General features: G+C 34.8%; 1 non-coding gene across 1 annotated transcript; it reads right to left on the reverse strand.

Annotated features, from left to right (window-relative positions):
- Positions 1–11,810: 11,810 nt before the first annotated feature.
- Positions 11,811–11,882, reverse strand: TRNAK-UUU (transfer RNA lysine (anticodon UUU)). Its single transcript has one exon. It is a non-coding gene; the product is annotated as a tRNA-Lys (tRNA).
- Positions 11,883–12,743: the final 861 nt, after the last annotated feature.

Consider the following 12,743-nt stretch of genomic DNA (forward strand, 5'->3'; position numbering starts at 1 on the left):
AGAGTTAGGCAAAAGATTATGCCAGGTGCGTGCAATGCCTCTAATGAGTCTAATCTAATAATATGAATCTTACATCAATTTACAACTTATATACTATGAATCTAAATGTTTAACAGAGTAAATTACACCACTCTAATGTACATTTTTATAAGTATACTGTGTAAAAATGTATTTAGAGTGTCATATTTGGATGGATGAATGCCCACCTATGCTCGGTGTCTTTGCTGGACAAAACTCAATTATAATTAATTGGGTTGTGTAAAAAAAAAGGTTGTATAATATTGAGCAATGTTACTGATAGAAGGAGAGTGTTCTATATAAGGAGGGAAGGAGTACATTTGAAAAATAGAGGTCTAAATCGAGAGTATCCAACGAGATAATAATAATAATAATAATAATAATAATAATAATAATAATAATAATAATAATAATAATAATAATAATAATAATAATAATATCGGGTTCGCTATAGTTAGAGGGGTGGGGGCCCAGATTGTATCTCGGCTCCCTACCAATTTCTTGTAAATTGATTGACTCTGTAGGTTTTGTTATAATAATAATAATAATAATAATAATAATAATAATAATAATAATAATAAAAATAAAAAATAAAAATAAAAAAAAAAGAAAAAGAGTTCACCATGGAAGAAAAATGCAACGGGAGGAAAATTTGCCATTTCATGGAAGACAAATGAACAGTATTTTTTGTTAAAAAAATAAATTCAGAAATTAAATGTGGCCATTGAAAATAACAATTTTTTTTTTAATTTCAAATATTATGATAGTATTAAAAATTTCAATTTCAATTCAAATGAAATTTCAAAGTGAGTGGAATTTAGGGTTCAATTTGACAACCCCACATACAAGGGTTGTATGTGTAGCCTTTCTCTCTGATATATAGATATATTTGGCTTAATGGCACGATCATGTACACTTCAATTTTATCAAAGAATAAGCAATTTTTACAACTAGTTAAACAAATTATAAGAACTTCTACAATTTTCAGGGTCGTGACTCTAACACGTTACACGTTCAGTAACTTATATTCAATTCATTAGCTTAGATCGACATTATCGCATACCAACTATATATCACCCTCATTTCGTTCTTTAAACGACTAGATGAATTATAAGGACTTTTACATAAATATCTACAAAGGAAAATAAATACATAGTACAAAATTTCGCCGTGTGGCTGATTTGAGAGATGGTGATAGACCACTTTGTGTATAAGCTTTCCTTGACTTAGAAGAAATGCAAAACCATATAAAAAAGAAGCACCAACTATGTATTGCCTTCTCAAGTTTGGTGCACAACATAAAATGTTGCTGTCGATTTCTTCACTTTATTTGGTGTGTGTGACAACACAAGCCTTAAACTTTAAGGTAAATAATTACTTTGATTAACTTGTTATAATGTCATTTTATAAATATTAAGTACCAAACCTTAAAGTACTATATATATTTGGGTTCATCTCTACTACATTACCATCTCCAATTGTTTTTTCTTATAGTTTTCGAAATTTCAACGAAATATTCACTAGATTTAAGAAATGGCATGCCAAATAGCTACAGTTCGATCAATGATGTTAGCACTAGTAATGGTGGCCTTATACTTTGTGACCGTTACAGGTCAAGAAACCGGGCTTTCCCCACTGCCTGCCGCGGTTGCTGGAGATGGTGTTACATTGCCGGTTTCTGGAACATTGATGGTCTCATCTGTGTTGATCTCTATGATTGCATTTTTGTTAAACTGAATGTATTTTTGTCACTGGATTATGGCTTTGTGTGTTTCTCTACGTGATTTTTCTGTATGTTCCTATTATTGTCACTTTAGTCCAATATACATTATTCTTGGTTTTTATTGTATTTTATTAGCTTACTATGTATTATACTAGTAATTTGTGGGCATTATATTGACATTTAATGTTCGTTTTGTATATTAAATGTTGGTTTACAAGAATAATAAGGCTCCCTTGCAGTGATTGGGAATGAATTTTGGTGTTCAATGTAGTCCTTGGACTTTTTTGTTTGCTCCGTATAGAAGCAATGTACTACAACGCCTACAAGACTACAAGTTAATAACCCAAGTGGATTACTCTTTTTATTATCAATTGATTTTAGGATGAAACAATGATTGAGACTCTGATTTGTGGGCTTCTTTCCCTTGTGTTCTCCCCCACTTGTTATAACTTATAACAAACTAGTACGAAGTATTATTTAATATCACCTTCGATATAACATGTAGTGATGTAGGCAGAGAAATAATTCATGGAAGTTTGGCTCGGCCCAGATAATCGAGTCCAACGTAATTACAAAATTGGGCCTTCGATCCATATTTTTGAAAAGATAATTATTTAAAAAAAAAAAATTATTATTATTACTATTGTTAATCCAAAATTGAACTTGAGCATCTCAATTTCCCCTAAGAACTTATCTGAATTAAGAACTTGTTTGGTTCACCTAATTTTTACTTATCTGAATTGATCTGATCTGTTCTTATCTGATCTGATTGTCTAATTTGATTAAACTTTGACCTTAAATGTACGATAATCTATAAGGAAAAAATATATCAAGTGAGATCTTGTTAGATTCTCAATAATGTGTATTTTCTTAATATGTAATTTTCACAATTTTTTTAATTACAAAATTAAAGATATTTAGCGTTAAAAAACTGCACATAAAACGATGATCTGATCTGAACTTATATTTTCTGACCTAAACTTATTTTTTCTGAAATAAGTAAAAATAAGATGAACTAAACAAGGCCTAATATGACATGAACTCCTTTTGCTAAAATGAGTGGAAATACTGTAGTGAAATTTAGGAGTACATTCGATAAAGACAAGCTAAGAAAACACTGCCTAAATTTACACATAACAATATACTCCATTCAATTTATTTTACTTGCAACATTTTTATGTTCTTTTCACTTATTCTACTTTGACCATAGTGAAAGAAATATATAGTCATATGAAATCTTGTTAAATTCACTTTGATTTATTTTTTTTGACACCGCACTTAAATTTATATCATAATATCAATTTTTGATATAATTTTTTTTATCTATTGATAATTAATGATATTAGTGCTTAGAATAATATATTAAAAACGTAAAAAAAAGAAGTACTGCAAGTAATAAAAAAGAAATAAAAAAAATAGTAATACCATTGGAAACTCTTTAGATCATAGTGAAAATCTAGTGGTTGAACACGGGTCCAGACTAAAGGTGTAGGACATAATTTTTTATTTTATAAAGGTAAGGTAAATAATCTAATAATTCCCCTATCACACGAAAGGAAAGGTGTAGGACATAATGTATAAAGTTACATAATGTATAAAGGTGACCATTTAACCATATTACCCTTAAAAAAATTACCGTTTAAAAATCCCATAACATAATACGGAAAACAAAGTGTTAAAATAATTAAGATATGTTAGAACTTAAAAGTCACCACAAGTTTTGTTAACAATTGTTCAAGTATAGAGTAGAGATGTCAAAACTTAAATTGATTTTGGAAAAATCTGATTAGATTTTGACTCATATGGATACAATTAATTTAACATGCTCAAATTTAAAATTAGACCCGATTTGACTTTATTGAGCTCGATCCAAATTTAAATTGACACATCTAACAAGTACTATAGACACATTGTACAAAAAATTATTGTACAACCGAGGACCGATGCGCACAAAATTTATTGATTCTTTACGTAATATGGAAAATTGAAGCGGACTTTATCTTTGGGCCAAAATAAGAATTATTGTAATACGTTCCATATGGTTATGAAAACTGGCCCAACCCAATACGTTTTAACAAACATTTTCTTGAAATTTTTTTAGAACCGAATTAGGCAATTAGTCATGTTACGATTACCGAGCTAAGCTTGATCTAGTGGTAAGATTGTCACCTTTCAACTTTGAGATTGGAGGTTCAATCCCCACTAGAGACACTTTTGAGGGTGGGATCCCTTACCCTTCCCACTCACTCTCAAAATGTCTAACTCGCAAATACCGAACCAAAAAAAACCATGAGCATTGAGGTACGATCAAGGTTTTTCTCCTTACCTTAAAAAAAAAAAAAATATTAGTCATGTTACTCTTACTTACACACACAAACTCTTATATGTGGCTGGGCATACTGTGTAGCTAGCCCACTATGGGGGGTTACTTTGTTAGTGATAAAGGGGTTTCTTGAGGAGTTACTTCATTGGTATTATAGGGGTTACTTGATCCATGTTTGGGGTAACTCTGTCAGTGTTACAAGGGTTACCTGGTCCGGCCACATGGCGTGGCTTCAAATCGCGTTGTATGTTACAATTTTTTTTAATGTTAATTACAATCGGTAAAAATACCCGTTTTATGGTAGAATTACACCCGGGTGTACCATACACTCGGTGTTATTTGCTCATTTAATCAACAAATAAGCAAATAATATTTTTACTCATTTGTTGATTGAATGAGTAAATGACCCAAGGTGTACATAATAGGGTTTTTTTTTTTTTTTTTTTTTTTTGCAAATTAAAACAAAAAGTTAACAAACATTTTAAACTTCAACCAAAATTCGATTTTCGACCACATTTATTGGAATATGACATCATTAATCATTTATAGGTACTACTCGGAAAAAATAGCCCCCAACCAATAATGGTTTTGAATCATTTATTAATATAATGATCTATTTCACTGAAAGTGGCCGAAAATCAATTTTTGGTTGTAGTTTAAAATGATTGGTGACTTTTTTTATTGTAATTTTGCAAATACTAGTATAAACTTCGGTAATAGGGTGTTTATCAGTTGTAATTTTTTTTTTTTTTTTTATTTTTTATTTTTGTAACTCAAATTTAAAAAATACTCCCTTCGTTTTTTTTCAAATACATCACTTTGATTTTTGCACTATTTACATACCATTGTTGACTTAATTTTTTTAACTTTATAAAATAAATAATTGTTATTATATAATATATCATTAGATTCGTCATAATGTCTAGTTTCATAATATAATTTTGTTATAGTTTTTACTAATTAACAATTAAAGATATTAATGGTCAAAGTTGTGTTTCGACAAATGTGTTGATCAAACTGATGCAAATAAAATAAAATAGAGGGAGTAACAAATACAACATGGAAAAAAAAAAAAAAAGGTTACGATTACAAGATTTCGGCGAGGATGTGAACACAATAATGAGAAACATGTAAACACGATAAAAAAAAAGGAAAATGCCAAAAGGGGTCCTCGTTTCATGAATTAGCCCACCTAAGCCATTACACATTCAAACCTAACCAATACACAATCTCAGCAGCCGGTTTTACGCGGTTTAACGACCGACCGTTTCTTAATAGCCGTTTGAGTAACGCTTTTGTCATTACATCTTACATGTGGGCCATTTTAAAACATGCTTCCATCATTACTAATACACGCCGCCCAATTTTGCCTCTACTTTAATCCTAATTTTTTAATTTCTTCCGGAACATTTCCATTAATTTTTTTATATTTTCATGACATTTTTCCAGTACATTTCTATTTTTTTTTAATGACATTTTTCCAGAGCATTATTGACTGTCACACCCCACGTTATTTCGCAACAGACTAAATCATAAGCTAACCAATTATTATTTCATGATACTCTAAAATCTTCCTTTCCTTTCTCCACTACGTGTCACTATCTCACTGGCTTGTCAGTCTGTCAATAAAGGACCCCACACACTCCTATTTCCCCTATAAATACTCTTATTATTTCTTCATCTTTCAAGTCTCAAACTCTAAACACAACAAGTACAAGTAAAGAATATTTTCTTTCTTTCATACACTTTTACTTGTTCATTTACACATATATATTCTCTCAAATCAAATGGCCAAGGCAATGAACTCCTCTACCTTCTTTGTTGCCATCATCTTTGCCATAGTTGCGTCGATTAATGCTCAAGAGATGGCACCAGCACTGTGTTGGAAAAATACCTGTTGATTCCATGAATAATAATAGACAAATCAAGAACTTCCCTTGGAGCAAATTCGATCGCCATACTCGAAACATAGACCTGTCCTCCTTCTGTTGTGCCGTGGTTTGGAACCCACTGACTTAGAAGCGAAATACGCCACCACCGGTACAGGTTTTCCGATGACGCACGCCCCCCAAGTTTTACACAACGACCTTTGCAATTCGTGTACCCGAATCAAAGGTTGGAATTGCTCAAGAACTGTTCAGATCTCAAAGGGTGGGTTTGTGTTTCTGTGTTTTGGTTATTTTCAATAATGAAATTAACGTATATTGATTTTGGGGTATGAGGGTATTTATATGAATATAATGGAGTAAAGAACAAGCCAAGAAATTATGTCTTTTAGCCCACGCAAGCCCACCGCCCAAAAGCAAACTGATCGACCGAGCTCTCGCTCGCAGTCGAGCGAGCTATCGCTCGGCCTAGCAGAGAGCAACTACGGCAGCGAGCTAGCGTGCGAGCTATCGCTCGAGCTCTCGCTCGCCCCTGTCGCAAGCACATGGCCAGCGAGCTATAGCTCTCTCGTATCCGAGCTATAGCTCGGCCTTGCAGCGACCACGAGCAGCAGCGAGCTATAGCTCTCTATTACCCGAGCTATAGCTCGGCCTTGCCAAAGCTATCTATCCTTGCTAGAGCTATAGCTCCTTCGCTAGATCTTTAGCTTGCACATATCACTCCCTCGTTAACTCCTCGTACACTCACTTGGTAAATCTCCGATTTGCATTACTAGAATCGCAATTACTCCAACAATCCCCCACTAATGCAAAACGGACAGAAGATCATGAAATCTGAACAGTAAATGAAAGTCTTAGTACTTAAATGCTAGTATCCGAAGACTTGAACTAACACATTAGTGCACAAGGTTTTCAACACTTCCGTAGTGAATATCCTAAGATTTGAATTCCTAGGAGCGAAGAAGGGACCTTGTAAACACATACCTTGACTTTAGAGCTTAAGCAATTCCGCAAATCTTGGCTACACTTGGGATCTCATGAGTACTTCAGAAGGATCACGCCCAATCCTCCCTTGAAGAGCGCCACTCTTCGTACCCACGTAGGTGTTCTCAGCATTCCCAGCAAATCCAAGGACTATTCATGCAGACATGTGAACCTTCACATGCACCTTGCAAATCCAAGGACTATTTATGCAATGGAACTAAACATTAAGAACATTTAAGTTCAACCTCCATCAGTCAACAGTGCACCATCTAACCGCAGCTCAACGAGCTTTCAAGCAAGATGCACTCAACAGTGCACCATCTAGCCGCAGCTTAACGAGCTTTCGGGCAAGATGCACTCATCTTCGGTGTCTCTATCGGTCCCTGCTCAAGTAGTATCTGGGCTAATAGTTCCTGATCACTTAAGATCACTATAACTCCCTACTCTTGAGCGACTGGGCTAGAGCCATTAAGAGCTACGCTCAACCTATCTCTTCGGTACCTTTCACTGCACATTCCCTACTCAAGCAGTTTTAGAGCTGACAGTCCAGGTCACTTAAGACCACCATCACTCCTCACTCTTGATTACCGGGATAAAGGTATTAAGAGTATGCTCAACCTCTACGTCGGCGTCATTATCAGTCCTATTCAAAGAATATCTGGACAAATGACATTAAGAGCCACACTCAGCCTGTCTCTGAATCACCTGGTCAAAAAAACCACTCAAAAGAGTTAGATTCAACATACACCAACAGTGTAAAACAACAATGAGTCAACCAAACTAGGCTCCAGACTCAATTAGAACAAAAGTTCAAGTTAAAAGCACATCGGTGCATCCATGTAAACTGTCTTATCTGACCACCCAACCTGGGTCATGGACACTAAAACTCAACCTGTTAATATCAAGCAATAGGTCTAGCAAGGCATCTCATAACCATAAAAATTAGAGGGTTACCGAACCAGATACCTCAATTGCGTAGACTCATTATCTGACACTTCGTCACTGGAATGAAAAACCACATGGGAGTTTTAAAACACCATTTCCTTAGACGACCAAGCACTTACTTGTGCTCCATCCTTTTTTTAAGGAACTGCTTGACTCTTCCTGCTTTTACATACTCTCACCAGAATACCATTTCCACAAGCTCTGTCTTACTAGGTAACTACCTTCGTAGTTCCTATCAACACACACAAAGACACTTGAGAAAATAATGTAGAGAACTTGAGGATCAACTTGCCCCCACAACGGACAAACTTCCATAGTTCACTTTGCAATAACTTATATTCTTGACACTTATCATCCCTAAATAGCAATGATCTTTGCTTCCTACCGGATAGTGCGTCACACTTGCTTTGCAATTAACTCAAACAAAGTACAACCCATCAACCTGTAAAACATACACTGGCAGGGTAATCATAAGCTTTGTTATTTACTTAACCTTTGTCCACTGCATCACTCCAACTCCAACAACGATTGGACAATGCTATCTAGACAAATTAAGTGAACGAACAAATTCCTTTCTGCAAAGCTACATCATGTCAAGAATAAAATCTTAAACCAAAATATTTGCAAATCATTAGCATATTGAATCAAACATCAAAGCTAATTCACACCCAATAAATCTGGTTTTTAACATGATCAACATATTCATCATATTAAATTCTCTACATAGTGAGAATGAGTTCGATACATACCTTGGTCGATTCAATGATCTTACCATCCAGAATCTCACCACTCATCTCATCATTTCGTACTTTCATCTTGGCATAGATTAAATTAAGACACTTGACCCCCACATGACTTGTCTAGTCCACTCACCACATTAACCACAAAAGTTAATTTAATATATGAAGGTTATTCCTCATACCTTGAGTTGTCTCATATGATTGTATCAACAACAAACCCTATGATCATTAGTCAATCATGCTAGGAAGCTTACACAACCTTACTGCAAAACAGACAAACTCATAACACAGGTGAGTAACAAAATTGGGTCAATACCAAACTTACATGTATATTGTTAAAATACAATATCTTACCTTCAACCTCCTTTCAATGTAAACAAACACCCTTCAATTTCTTTGAAAGAAACTTACTACTGAAAGACATATCATGGCAAGGCAAGACATAAACCTCAAGCACATAAAACTCAACAAGAGCTTACTTTCAAACTAACATGCTTCTTCTCTTCAAAACTAGTTCAGGTAGCATTTAACATGGTCTATTTACATGGTTCCGGATTCCTATCCACCATTACTAGAATACCAAGAATTCAATCCATCTAAACCTTTCAAGAAGAAAGTAAACATAAGACGGAACTCAACTAGTTCAAGCCTTAACCATTATGATTACCTTAGTTGATCCACTCTTCAACTACTTGGCCAGACTAAAGCTTAGAGACAAAAGCATCGACATGATCAACCAAGGTTAATAAGTTAATACATGATATACATTGTACTTGAGAAACTTCACATACATCAACCGTCAAATTAAAGTCATAGAGACTTACATACATAGCTCATAGTTCAACTTATACGTCACCCACACATATACATACTGGTCACACATGCCATATGAAATGTACTTTACTGAATAAACTTCATAGCTAGAAAACCCTCACATCATACACCTTGTGAAAATAAAACTTGACCCTGTCAACGTTTCAGGGAAGACAACTACAACTTGGGTGAACAACACAACTATAAGGCTAACCCCACATAGCAAAAACACAGTATATATAAGCTATAATTAAGACAAAGAAACTTACTTTCTATTCTTACCTTATGTGGAGTTCATAACATTTAGACTAGCATAACTTTACTAGTCCTTGTCAAATCATACCTTTCACTTCTGCTATCAAGCATGGAGAAAACCCGGCCACTTCTAGACATGAGGTAATCAAATAAGTTGAGAAGGAACTTAGCTTGTTCAACCCTTACGGCCTACGACATCTATGTGACATTGATCACTCTTGACTGGTGTCCGCTACTCGCATGGCCACACATCTCAAACTTCTTGTTACACACTCTACCAAACTTGGCACGAGCTACCCGCAGACTTCCTCAAGATTACCCATTGCATCTGTTGATTAGCACATGAACTCACAAATTTCTTCAATCATAACATGTCTGACACTAGTCCATTTTATTCCTTGCTATAATTAAATAGCGAAGCCATATGTAATGCCATTTGATTTGATACTCCAACCGTACTTTAGGTAATACCAAATAAATAATAAGCTCCTTGAATTGCACCGCTTCCACCGACCCTTCAATGGAAATTTCCGGTTTTTCCCTTTTAATTCATGCTGACATAAAGTCCACTAGATTGGTAGTCTCAGATGATAAAGAATTAAACTTCCTTAAATTTACGTCGAACAAACACAAGATCAAATCTTTGAGAAACGCATGACCCGTCTTGATCTTAATCGCAAGAGTCTCTAATTAAAACTAATTTTATACAAATAGAATCGGACTTCCATTATAAATTCCATCACGATACCGGAGATACACAAATAATATTCCGTTGACCAAATTTTATAGTCTTCATGAATTAGGGTTCTTGAATATCGTCAAATATAGACAATCTTCAAATTCAAGAAATCAACAGTATAATTAAATATTATTTCGCTTCTAAATTGTTGGAAAAATACCTGTTGATTCCATGAATAATAATAGACAAATCAAGAACTTCCCTTGGAGCAAATTCGATCGCCATACTCGAAACATAGACCTGTCCTCCTTCTGTTGTGCCGTGGTTTGGAACCCACTGACTTAGAAGCGAAATACGCCACCACCGGTACAGGTTTTCCGATGACGCACGCCCCCCAAGTTTTACACAACGACCTTTGCAATTCGTGTACCCGAATCAAAGGTTGGAATTGCTCAAGAACTGTTCAGATCTCAAAGGGTGGGTTTGTGTTTCTGTGTTTTGGTTATTTTCAATAATGAAATTAACGTATATTGATTTTGGGGTATGAGGGTATTTATATGAATATAATGGAGTAAAGAACAAGCCAAGAAATTATGTCTTTTAGCCCACGCAAGCCCACCGCCCAAAAGCAAACTGATCGACCGAGCTCTCGCTCGCAGTCGAGCGAGCTATCGCTCGGCCTAGCAGAGAGCAACTACGGCAGCGAGCTAGCGTGCGAGCTATCGCTCGAGCTCTCGCTCGCCCCTGTCGCAAGCACATGGCCAGCGAGCTATAGCTCTCTCGTATCCGAGCTATAGCTCGGCCTTGCAGCGACCACGAGCAGCAGCGAGCTATAGCTCTCTATTACCCGAGCTATAGCTCGGCCTTGCCAAAGCTATCTATCCTTGCTAGAGCTATAGCTCCTTCGCTAGATCTTTAGCTTGCACATATCACTCCCTCGTTAACTCCTCGTACACTCACTTGGTAAATCTCCGATTTGCATTACTAGAATCGCAATTACTCCAACACACTGGCCCCCGATGCCGCTACCGGAGCAGGATTCTCTCTTTCTACTTCTACTGCCGTTGTCGGAGTGTCTCTACTCTTCTCAGTTTTCTCTTTGATCTTCAAGCATTAAGAGATGTAATTAATTTTTTTGGAGTGTATATTATCTATACTTCGTATTTAATGTTAATTGGTACGATTATTGTATTTGTACCACATTTGTTATTCGTTGGTATCAATTCTGAATAAAATCATTCATTGGTTTGTTTCATAACTAACTTTTGTCAAGTGTTTCATAACTTTTGTCAAGTGTTTCATTTGATCATTTATATTTGGAGAATTGCTTCGCATCAATTAATTTTTAAAATTAAAAATTTGACCAAAAAGATAATTACTCAATTTTCATTTCTTCATCCTTATTATATTTGGAAAATTAATAAAATTAAAAATTAAACATCGACGCCGTCTGTGGGGATCGAACCCACGACCACGTGGTTAAAAGCCACGCGCTCTACCACTGAGCTAAGAAGGCTCCTGTTTACTAATTTTCACCTGAAACTAATTATAGTAATTATAAGCTATATGCCATAACAATTTCGATCCACTCTACCATTAAATACGTACTTCGTATTTAATAGTAGAGTGGAAGTTGAAGTTATATTTATCAAATTTAATTTATGTATTGTTATTTTGTGGTAACCTTTAAATAATTTTAGCAAAGTTAAGGTTTTTTTTTATGTAATGGATAGATAAACTATGGAGTAAGGTGAACAATTGACAATTGAGTAAAGGAAAAAATAGCTAGCATATCCAAGCTAAGTAAAGGGTAGCTAGGGCTAAACACGGTCTAATATTGTCATAAATGAATTTCGTATTTAAACGAATTTCATATATATATAGGCTAGGTTCGAACAAAAGCTAGATCATTCAAAGTTTGTTCAAGCTCCAATTCAAGCTAGCTTGAAAAAATAGGAGAGGAAAAAAAAATGGGATTTAATAATAGGAATCTAGTTGTTACATTAACAAATAAATTTATTAGGTGGTTTTAGATAATTTTTTTTGTTATTAAATGTGTTAGATTATTTAATTGAAAAGCATAAAAGATGGTTGTTGGCAGAAATATTTAAAAATTCTAAATAATCTGTCATAAATGCAATGATCTTCGACTAGGATTCCATGTACCTGCTAATGATATTCTGGCAAAACTTATGGCATTTAACTGTCAGATTGACAAATGCAAATAATAATGTTTGATGCTCATGTTTTCTGAGGATGAAATATATTTGGTGGCTGAGAATCAAATCTATGGCCGAATTATACCCATAATTGCAAGTAGATTAATTATTGTAAGTAGATTAATTGAACGTGTCGTGTTTGATGACATGTTACAACA

This window comes from Chenopodium album, chromosome 15, assembly GCF_948465745.1.
Source record: "Chenopodium album chromosome 15, dcCheAlbu1.1, whole genome shotgun sequence".
In the NCBI taxonomy this organism is placed as follows: Eukaryota; Viridiplantae; Streptophyta; class Magnoliopsida; order Caryophyllales; family Amaranthaceae; genus Chenopodium; species Chenopodium album.